Consider the following 12270-nt stretch of genomic DNA (forward strand, 5'->3'; position numbering starts at 1 on the left):
ATATTTGGATGTCCATTGGATATCATAATTAAAAATCGATTTGGATGTGTTTGTATATCATTAGAACATCTGAAGGGGATTAGTGTTTACATTTATTTTATAATTTAATTTTATATATTTAATACATTTAATAACTGTTTGTATAAACTATGAATCATTGGCTAGCTCTTACAAAATAATAATAATAATGTCTTTATTTGCCTTGGCAGAAAGAAGAACTGTTTTACAATGAGGTTCCGTGTGTATTAAATTACAATATAAATTACCTGAAATAGGCAATCAAATACTTCTTACATAATTAGCTATTTCAGTTTTAAAAGAGTTCAGACTAGTAATAATTTTTAGTTTGGTTGGTAATTTATTCCATATTTGTTTTTCTAAATATTGCACATTTTTTTACATTTTACTTTTCACAGTGAAACCGTACCTGTCGGTTCTTGTCATGTGGTAATGCGAACAAGAGTCATTAAAGATAGTTAAAATATAGTCTGGAAAAATAATATCTATTGTAATAGAGATAGAGAGAGTTGGGATCTTCGTCGTTCCCAGATTGACTTAAAGATAGGGACTATTTTGGCTTCTTTCCATAGGTTTGGGAAACGATTTGTTTCAAAAGATAGATTTATAATTGTGGCCAGGACTTGAGATAATGGGTCGCTATTGTTTTAGCAGAGATACCGTCAGTAACTCTTGCGGTACTATTTTTTAGTTTCTTGATATAACACATGATAAGTCTTCTCGTTTACTTTTTCAAAGCTAAATTGAGGAAATATTGAAGGGATAATTTCATTGTTATCAGAGATTGATAAACTGCAATGGTTAAAAGCTTCAGCAACATCAAAAGGTTCAGTTATATGTACATTATTTACACTTAAGGTTACTAGCATACACCAATATGGAGCCTTTGGGTTGTTAACGTGACACCAATTGTGAAGTTGTATTGGAAGGTGTTTCTTTCTCTGTCTTTACGGATTATTTTATACCCATCAATTTCCACCAAAGAGTCACTATTTTCGTTACTTAGCCAGGTTTCAAAATAAGTAATGTATCGTAGTTATTAGATCGGACTATGTTAATCACATCACCAAAGTGTTTCTTCAAACTTCGTACATTTACCTGGGCAATATGTAGTCCTTTCGGTTTTTGCATAGGGTCCCTGGGTGATTATTGGGGGAGACAGTCATATTTCTAATCTTTCTTTTTGTCTTAGAAAATTTACTGTCTCCCCCAATATACACCTGTACTCAAAAACCAAAAACCGAAAGGACTGCATATTGCTCAGGTAAATATATGAAGTTTGAAAAAACACTGATGAAATAATTTAAATTTAAGCTTAATTAAGGATCACTAATCATTTATAATATGAGTTTATTTTTGTTTATAATGCTTCCGTATTCTTCAGAATATCTTAACTTTAACTACCCAAAGGCGAATAAACAAAACTAAATATAAAAAAATACTGTTAGTTTATAAACAAGTTATTTCAAATTCCCGCCTGTAATCATCAAAAATTGTAGATTTCCCTAAATGGGAATTAAAGCCAAAATTAAATTAACTTAGCATTCATAAACGAAATTGTAGGGCACGTCAATGAAGTAGTTAAATTTATATACAAAGAAAAGCATTTAATCGTCAAATTAAGTTTAAGCGCGATCCTAAAATTTGAAATTTCAGCGGGAAATTTGAATTCGGGAAAATGTATTAACGAGTTAAATTGGCTTCATTTTTAGCTATTTATCTAAATCAAACTCACACTGAGATTAATATCGATAAAAACCCAAAATATTTATAAAAAAAAGTAGTTTTTACTAGATTTTTTTAAAATTTCAGTTATACTTTCATCTCAAACCAGTAGATTACGTTATTTATTTAGTTTACATTCAATATTATTCTTTTTAAAGCAGTTTAACCATTGGAATTCAAAATTCCCGCCAAGATTTTAAATTCGCGGATAGCTTAAATCTGCATTTAATAAAGTCTTAGGATCTCTAATTACTTTAGTAAATTGGGTTAGTTGGAAACATTTTTTATCGTTTCCGTAAATCGCGAAATTTCGCCCTTTTCGATGGTAACAATTTCTGTGGAAAATTTACAATTCCTTTAGTTTACAGCACTAAATAATATAAACTAAATAGTTTATAGGTTAAAGAAATATAAATAAAAAATTAAACTGCTAGAAAATTGCAATTAAAAATTGGATAAACGCCTGTAATTTCGTTCTTCACGCATTGCATAGACGTGTCGAGTGAAGCTCGCTACCAGTGTTAAGCTTAGTGTTGCCTTCGCTATAGGACCCCTGTAAAGTTGTCACTTTTGCCGCATTTCGCTGCTCGAGAAGAAGTTGACATACACGTACTTTCAGCGAAATTTCGCGTTTTAGAAAAACGATAGATACGACTGCGGCTATTTCAGCTCATCTATAAATTGTTAATATGTATTGCAAAAGAAATAGTTCAATTTTTTTAATTAAAATTATAAAATATCAAGGAATTATAACCAAAATGGTTATTAATTTAATTAAGAATTGTGTAAAATTAATCTTGGAAAATGATTACGTTTCATATCATTAGTATAATGATTACAATAATAACGAAATATTTAATTCATCAATTACGTACACGCAGTTTCAAATGCATAACAAGCACATTCAATCAGCATCTATTTTGCAATCAGTAACAATTATTAATTAAGAATTGTGTAAAATTAATCTTGGAAAATTATTACGTTTCATATCATTAGTATAATGATTACAATAATAACGAAATATTTAATTCATCAATTACGTACACGCAGTTTCAAATCCATAACAAGCACATTCAATCAGCATCTATTTTGCAATCAGTAACAATTACTTTTTCGTTTATTGGTATTCAATTACCTATAAATCGCATGTAGTCATTATACTTGACGCGTTATTTATATATTAAATTATAAGTTAATTAGTTTTCAATTATTTATATCTACCAATATAATACCAACTATAAACAGTTACTTGTTCAATTGTAAATTAATTGGGCTAGTTTGAAGCCTTTCTATCGTTTTCCTAAAACGCGAAATTTCGCTGAAAGTACGTGTATGTCAACTTCTCCTCGAGCAGCGAAATGCGGCAAAAGTAACACCTTTACAGGGGTCCTATAGCGAAGGCAATACTAAGCTAAACACTGGTAGCGAGCTTCACTCGACACGTCTATGCAATGCGTGAAGAACGAAATTACAGGCGTTGGTCCAATTTTTAAATGCTATTTTCTAGCAGATTAATTTTTTATTTCTACTTCTTTAGCCTAAAAACTATTTAGTTTATATTATTTAGTGCTGTAAATTTTCCACAGAAATTTATTACCATCGGAAAGGGCGAAATTTCGCGATTTACGGAAACGATAGAAAATATTTCCAACTAACCCAATTTACAAAGGTAATTAGAGATCCTAAGACTATTAAATGCAGATTTAAGCTACCCTCGAAATGAAAATCTTGGCGGGAATTTTGAATTCCAATGGTTAAACTGATTTAAAATTAATAATATTGAATGTAAAACTAAATAAATCACGTCTAGTCTACGGGTTTGAGATGAAACTATAAGCGAAATCTTGTAAAAACTCTAAAACGCGAAGAAAGAAAATATTGGAGGATCGAACAGTTTTATTTGTAAAACCTCAATGAGAGGTATGGTTGTTGTTAAAAGTTGAAAATAAAAGTTCGGGCTAGACTACTTTTTTTCTTAAATATTTTGGGTTTTTATCGATATTAATCTCAGTTTGAGTTAAATTTAGATAAATAGCTAAGATATTCTGAAAAATACGGAAGCATATTATAAACAAAAATAAACAGTAATATTATAAATTAGGATCAATTACAAATTTTAGTGATCCTATAATTAAGCTTAATTTAAATTATTTCATCAGGAAAAGCATACCATCGGAAAATAATATTTATTTCGTAAGAGTTTTGCATGCAACCAATGAGTCAGTTTATACTAACAGTTATGAAATGTATTAAATATATAAAATTAAATAATAAAATAAATGTAAAAATAAAAACTATAATTACCCAGCAAGCACTAATTATTCATTCATAGAATATCCCATGCATATCTAAAAAACACATCCAAATCCATTTTTATTTATGATATCCAATGGATATCCAAAAATCGTATGTAGTAATTCATAAGCTGCTGGAATTTTGTGATGCCAAAAATTCCCCTTTAATTGCCAATTAAATATCGAAATTAACGCATTAAAAACCGAATTTAGGAGTTTCACAGGGTGTGGACATAGCAATTTGTAGGGTTGTTGGATTAGTGGTTTCAGGCAATTGAGTCGGTTATCAAGTGTTAATTTTTTTTCGAGTATTCGAGTCCAGTAATCGAGTACTTGATAAAGGGGAAAATTTATCTTATTCGAGTTGAGTAACTTAAAAAAACCTTGAGTAATAATTTTAATGAGTCAGGTTATCGAGTACTTGATTAGAAGCTGGTTTTATTCAAGTAATTATGAAATTAAATTTAAAAGGAGTATGAAGTAACTTTCAATGTTGAAAAATATTCCTTTAATTTAAATGAACCAAAGTTTCCATAACTTTGTTTATTGCCCCCCAGAAAGTTGTAAAAACCCCTCTTTGAACTTTGAAGCAACGACGATGGGAAAAATAAATACTCGACGTGTTTAGAGAGCAGTTTATTTGAGTAATTGGGTACCCGAATATGCAATATTTAGGTACGCGGTAATCAACGAGTATTCTCCAATTACTTATTCGAGGTGGAGTTTGAGTAAAAAAAAACGAGTACTCGATGTTCATATGTGAACTAAATTTGTTACCACCTGACACTAAAAGCAACGAAATACGATGGTAGTTATAGCAGGTAACGATTGGGTGGAATGTCGCTATAGCATCGTTCTACGTTCACGCCTCTGTGTAAGCAACCGGCCATTTTCCGTTCACGGAGTTTGAGAGTAGCAACTTTGGATAGATCCACAGGTCAGACTTGACATTTATTCATAAAAATTATTAATCATTGAAATTGTTTGGTGGCTACACAGTCAATAGCTCTTTTATTATACACAAATTATAAAATGTTTGTGATACCAGTCGATACAGCAAAGAGCTAAAGAAAAGTTATTAGTCTTATTACTTACTTTCACTTAATATTCAGTGTTTCACCTTCAATGTTTTTACAGATGGTGGAATGTGTCGATACAATGTCAAAGTAACATCTTTACCGGATTTTCCACTGTACTATGTTTAAAATTTATTGGAACTATCATATTTATTGAAGAAAAACACAAGCAGTGCATGCCTTTAGGCTTTATTACAAATTTAAAAATACAAGAAAATTATCAGAGACGCTAAATTCAAAAGATATATTTTTCATTACATAAAGAACCAAAAACCAAGTTCAAAAACTTATACTACTAGCTGCTACAAGTATTTTCATAACATTTCTTTTTGACACAAATCTTCAAGGAAAAATACTTCATAGCATAGATGAAACAAGTTACAAAACATGACATAAGTACTTGGGAAAATAGTTGTGATTTTAGTTTCAACTAGAAACTGCAGGTTTCCTAGGTTGTTATAGTGCCGACACTTTAAACAATGTATTTTTACAAATTAATCAAAAATTGGATTCATACTCTACAGCATTAACTACCATAACTCAAAAACCATTAACAATTTTGACTAAGCGAGAATGTTAGACAGTGTGTGTAAGTAATGAATTCTTTAAGGAAAGAGCTTCTTTCAGTGTAATTATATAACATAAATATAAGGTGAGCACTACAAGTTATATTTCTTCAGAAAAAGCACCGTAGGTTTTTTTCATACCAGATTTAACCTGTTTATTAAAAAATATACATTAATCCAAATTCTAGTATTGGCATATGCAACATATAATCACTTAAAAGAACATCAATTTAAATTTATAAATAAAAGCTTTTTTCATAACATGATAACCCTTACCAAAAAATAAGTTGGATTTCAGTTTGTATTTAGTTTGTATACACATTATTAGTTGATATTGAGTTGGTATTAAGGAGGCTCAAGTTGTCAGCATATTTCAAGTTTCTATTAAAGGGGTAATAAGTTGTTATTCAGTTGGTAGGAAAATGCTGCTTTTGCTAAGTTTATAATTAGTTGGGTTTTAGTAGTCAGGAAATTACATAATATTTTTAAGTTGGTTTTTAGATGTTTCCCTAGTAGGATTTAAGTTGGTTTTAAGTAGTTAAATGTAAATGTTGATTCTGGTTTAGTTGGAAATAAGTTGATTAATAAAGAGGATTTAAGTTATTTTTAAGTAGGCATTTGTCCCAAATACAAACTGAAAACCAAGTTGAAATACAAGTTGTCCTAAGTGGTTTTTAGCCAACTTATTTTTTGGTAAGGGAAACTATGGACAAATCTTTAAAGCAAAAATATAACGCAAACGAATAAAAATAATTAAGCTATTTTTATAACCTTCATTGCAACAGTCCTGAGGCCCTTTAAATAGTGATACCGGGAATTTTAAACCACGTGAGAGGGTTGTGACTAGCCCTGCCACAGATAAGTACTAGCGTCGATCCCTATTCAGATGCCTAAGTATTTTTCAACTAACATTTCATTTGTTGTTGGTAAGTATCAGGGTGCAATATGAGTAACATAATAAATATAAATATAACACTAATTCCTATTCACAAATGTTAAGGTTCTTAATCATGGTACCCACTGATTATACTACATATCCGCTAAGCCTTAACCAAGGCTAAACTGTTCAGTGGTTAAATACACCTTTTTATTACATATTAAACATGAAATGGTCAAACTAAAAAATATATGTATACAGTTGAAATGGATTTTGACCAACAGGCAGGGGCTGAAATCATTGACTGGCTGCTGTCGCGTTAAAAAATGTAAGACACTTTCAACAAAATTAACTTACCAGGGAATGCAATTAAGATACCCTAATTCGAAGTCACACTAAAGTTTTAGAAACATTTGTAATGCTCTTTACATAGCTGGACTATTTACAAAAATTGAAGATTTTTTATGGATGAAAAAAGACTAAATTAGTTTGTAAGTGCACTGCTTCTATTCAAGACAATGCTTAATCTTAAATTAGTCTGGAATTCATTATAATGCCTCCTATGAGAGGCACCTGGCCTACACTGGCCTTGTGTAGACATTCCAAGTGTACACATATATAATTTTCTTAAAGGTTTAACAGAAGCCAAGACTTTCAAAAATTTAAGCTTAGCAATAGCATATTAACAAAAAAACCTTTTTTAAAAATAAAATTTATTTTCCCCTGCAATTGAAGTCAAAAAATTAAATTTGAAACAAATACTTTGTCAGACTCTTTAGGATCTGTGCACACCTGTAAGCATGATAAAAAAAATTACATTAATAAACCTAATTTATGCAATAAATGGAGTGGAGTAAAATTCTTATAAAATCCAGCTGAAAGAGAAAACCTTTGACAATTTCTCTTTCTAAATACACAATAAGTGTCTAGCACTTCAGAATTAAATATTTTTGTGGCCAAAATGTTACATAAATTGCACAAGACTAATTCCCATCAAGGTATACTTAGTATACCATATTATGTAGGTCATTAAAGAGAAATTACACACTAAAAATTTCAAACTTGCCAATTTAAGTCCATAAAAATATTAGAAAACTTACTGCAGCTGTAGGTTGAAGTTTTAAATAATTGCGATCTTTATCATGGAGCGAATGATTCTTGTTTGTAGATTTTACAAACAAGGGGGGGAGGGGGGCACCAGAAATTCAACAATAGATAGGGACCAGTAAATTGTGAACACAAGACCAAAACGCACCTAACCTCGTGCTGTCACGAATAAGCGATTGTATACAAAAAGATCTCAAACACCCGCAAAACTTGTTAGGGCCGCTACTGAATAATATAATAATAATCACCAAGTCATTTAGCGACTTATATTGCCTTTTAAACAGGTGGCCAGGTTACAATGGGTAGGAGGGTGGTGGCAAGCCCTTCATGCCAAGCGAGCCAACAGCTCCTTACACTAACTATTACCGTTAACCTCGACAAATTTTTATGTGAATGGGAAACCGAAGAACTCGGGGAAAACCCCTTAAACCAGTTAGGAGAGAACTTGCAAACTCAACACAGAAGGAGTAGTTTCGAGTTTTCATCCAGTGCCACAAGTTGGGATCGAACCCGGCCCCCCTTGCTGAGAGGCGAAAGTGCTAACCACTCAGCCACTCAATACCCATGTTTATAAATCTAAACATGTTTTTTCAAAACAATAAAAAGCTCAAAGACTGTAGTGCCCCTGGTGGAAAGAACTTCATCCAAATGTTGAAAAATCTAAAACTGTTTTGTAGCTTTGTAACTCTCACACATATATATATATTAAAATATATCCAACTGTAAAATGCATTGTGGTAAATTTCACACAATAGTCCTTTCCATAAATTAACGTGGCCTTCTTGTTTACTGTTTTTTCCTCACTTCTACAATGCTTCCCCTACTCTCCCACTAAAGAGAGCGAGTGAATTCGTTAATAGGTTTGACTGCACAATTTCAAGAACAAGTTGGGCAATCATAGCGAATTTATGAAAAGGTCTATTTTCCATTCAAAACTCATCTGTGAAAAGAATTAATCTGATCTATAGAAGTTGAATTTGCAAGTGAGTGGTGTGCAACTTTGTAAGAACTTTCACCATTTAAAACACGTTCAGAAGTATTGGGGAAATTCACTGCAGGTGAAACATGATCTAGCTTGTTTAAACATGTAAAATACCACTTTACTTAACAGGAAATTAAGTACTTAAAATTAAGTTGTGTTGATGACGTTTTAAAAATGAATACAACTTTAAGTCACAAATTATGATAATAGGATTCTTTTGTTAATTGAAACTAAAAACGTCACCGCTTACAACTGTAGGTAATTCTAATTTGTTATTTTCATTTAAACTGGAAAGTATACCTAGTCACACGTTTACTTAATGACAATAATTTCCTTGTAATACGAAGAAAACTAAGGTAACTTATGTTTTAATTTATCCAATAAAAGTGTGCAATTATCACTCAAATACTGGTAACACTAATTCCATAATTCTAGATATCACCATACGAGGTTCCCAGTTTTGAAATATTGAAGTAATACCTTGTACAATTTGTGATCCAGGAGATAAATCATCTGTTAAGGAACTACATTGTTCTTCTCTGGGGATATTAGCTTGAGAACTTGTGAGTTGGATTCTTTTGACAATCTATGGCTCTCTGCAAGGATATAATGAGTAAGCCTAAAGTGATAAAAATGTATCATTATTTTTCGAAGAAAATTTTTTATTTATTTTTATTGTGAGATAAAGAAATAAAAATGCTAATTCATTTTTGGAAATTATAATAATTTCTTGATATTATAATTTGCAAATGATGTTATTAAATTAAAATTACACTGAGAAAAGTTACATAAGTTAGAAAAGCTGTGAGAAAAATAAATTATAGCTATAGCAGAATTAATGAGTACAATTGTCAAGAATAATTGAAATTTTGTCTATTTTTAAGTACAACCAAGAACGTATACATGTATAAGAACGTTGAACGATCAAATTGGCGCCTGGTGCCATGATTTAATAACTCCGCCCAAAAAACCAGGTGCAGCACACTCAACAGGTTAAAACCGTTTCTAGTTCAAGCGCGGGCTGCACACGGATTTTACGGCGGAGTTATTCTGAGAGAGATTAAATCATGGCCCAAGCAATGCCTTTTGTTCAACGTTCTTATACATATATACGTTCTAGGTACAAATAAGTTATGCACATTAATGCTTAAGGTAAATTGGGACTGAGCATCTATGATGGATGCATCATAAAACACAAGAAATGCCGAACACAAAAAAGCAACACAGTGAAAAAATACGCTTACATTTCCATAGATAATGACCAAATTCAGATTGTATCTATTGCAGATCGAGACAGACTCGGAACCTTTTACTCAGGTGGACATATGCGGATTGGCTTCCAGTTTGATATGATATAAAAAATATTCTGATAATATTAAGCACCCATAAATCTTGCAACACTTTGTGATTTTGATTAATGTTATCACCCAGAATTAAAAGTACTAAAAAACTTCTTTTAATAAATCATTCATGTACAAAAAAATGTTGTATTTGAGACAAACAAACTAATATTAACTAAAACCATACCTAAAAACAACTTTACACTAACTAGACTACTAAAAACCAACTAATTACAAACTTAAAAGTATTTTCTTGCCAACTTAATGCAACAGGGTGAAAACTCGGAACAACTCCTTCTGCGTTGAGTTTGCAAGTTCTCTCCCCACTGGTTTAAGAGGTTTTCCCCGAGCTCTTCGGTTTCCCCTTCCATAAAAACTTGTTGAGGTTATCGGTAATAGTTAAGTGTAGGGAGCTGTTGGCTCGCGTGGCTTTCAGGGCTTGCCACCACCCTCCTACGCATTGGAACCCGGCCACCTGAATTAACGGCTTTAAAAGTCGCTCGATGACTTACGCCTAAGGTGGTGCCTTAGCGTAAAATTAGTATTATTATTATAAATACTACTACTAAATCAATTTAAGCAAAATTAAAAAAATGAAAGAATTGGTGAAACATTCTAGTGTTCCTTGAAAAACATCACTTTGCCAAAAGGAGGTGAGATGATTCACAAGTCTAGTTTCCATTAACTGCTAATTTACCTACTTGTTAATTAACACTTTCTTAAATTAAATTTTTTTAGCAGAGTACCGGATTATGATTTTAATTTAACCACAAATAGTTTGAGGCATTAAAACAGTAATTTACTTTATTAATATTAAAAAAGACAAAAAAATTACCAGTTCATGTTCAGTTTCCACAACATCTAACATACATCCTTCTGGGTTTTCCAGCAGACATTTAAATCAGAAGGATGAGAATCTTTTTCTTATAAATTCTATGTTTTAACCCAGATCAAAGTAGTTAAATTTAATGGTATAGAGTTTAACACTATGGAGCTCTTTTGCGATGCTTTCAAATGTGGGTTGCTATATTTGCTTTTGATACTCATCTTTGTAGGCCATCCTCAGAAAAACATTTTAGGGACAGGGGTTAAAAATTCACAATTAACTGAAATTGTTATAGTGTGCTCTAACAAGAGCTCACAATATAACAATTGTTATATTGTGAGCGCTTGTTAGAGCACACTATAACAAGTTCTTGCAATAGCCGCACATGTTAATATTAAAGATAAATTTCAATAGAAATGTATATTAGTATTATTATGTACTATTCGTATGTCTATGAATCTTATGTTTCTTACAATTAAAAATACAATTGGTATGTTTCATATGGTGACAATAAGTTAATGACAATGCTAGTGGTTATCACAGAGCTTAATTGATGAAGAATAGGCAAGCCCTATTTTAGGAGGGGTTAGTAATATGCGGTTAGTATATGTCCAAGGGCATGAGCTGAAGAGGGCATCTCTTCTTAACATGCAATCTTTTGGCTTTAGTTTTTGACATCCCAATGCCAAATTCAAACAATATTGAACTAACAATATAAACTTCATTAAAAATTTATAATTCCTTAATTTTCATATTTATTTCTAAACTATTATTTTCAAGACTACTCATGTTTTAATTAATTTTCTAAAGCTAAACATCTAGTGTACTTTACGTAAACGTTGGGCAGGTTTTTGGAGTGCTCAGGGTGTTATGTACGTCATCTAGGTTATAAAAATAATAATAATAATAAAATGCTTTTTTTATTGGAAACCCCTTTAAGTTTAACTTGTTTACAAAAGGGTCCAGGTCCAGTTAGTTAAATAAAGTTACATTACATAAATAATAAATTATAAGTTTACAATTCTAAGCACTGCATATATAGATATATTTGACTTTTAAAGATACTAAAGGATTGAGCTGATTTTAAATCAGTGGGGAGTTGATTCCAATATTTTATAGTCGTGGCTATTACACTCTTGCTCCTAAGGGTAAAGCATGTTTCTACATAAAAATTCGTTAAACAACCCGTTGTAATTGGTCCCTTAATTTCAGTTTGGTACCATTTGGCAACACATGGTGGAACATTTCCTTGTTTCACTTTACACATAAATTGATAAAGACTATAGAAATAATTAAACTTCAGGCTATTTATCTGGGCTATTTCACTACCCCCAGTTAAAGATGAATATTTTGTTTTATTTGCAATTAATTTTATGGCGGCATTTAGGACACAGTTTAGTTTTTGCAAGTTAGTTTTGGTCGCTTGATTATAAAAGAGGCTACCGTAGTCAAATAGGGA

General features: G+C 31.3%; 1 long non-coding RNA gene across 1 annotated transcript; it reads right to left on the reverse strand.

The window, feature by feature from the left end:
- Positions 1–5340: 5340 nt before the first annotated feature.
- LOC149945559 (uncharacterized) lies at positions 5341–11112 on the reverse strand. Its single transcript, XR_016480810.1, has 3 exons — positions 9890–11112; positions 9126–9241; positions 5341–7348 (listed from the first exon to the last, which is right to left on the reverse strand). It is a non-coding gene; the product is annotated as an uncharacterized LOC149945559 (long non-coding RNA).
- Between the last annotated feature and the right edge of the window lie 1158 nt (positions 11113–12270).

The sequence above is a fragment of the Leiobunum rupestre genome, chromosome 5 (genome assembly GCF_980474605.1).
Source record: "Leiobunum rupestre chromosome 5, qqLeiRupe1.1.hap1, whole genome shotgun sequence".
NCBI classification, from domain to species: domain Eukaryota; kingdom Metazoa; phylum Arthropoda; class Arachnida; order Opiliones; family Sclerosomatidae; genus Leiobunum; species Leiobunum rupestre.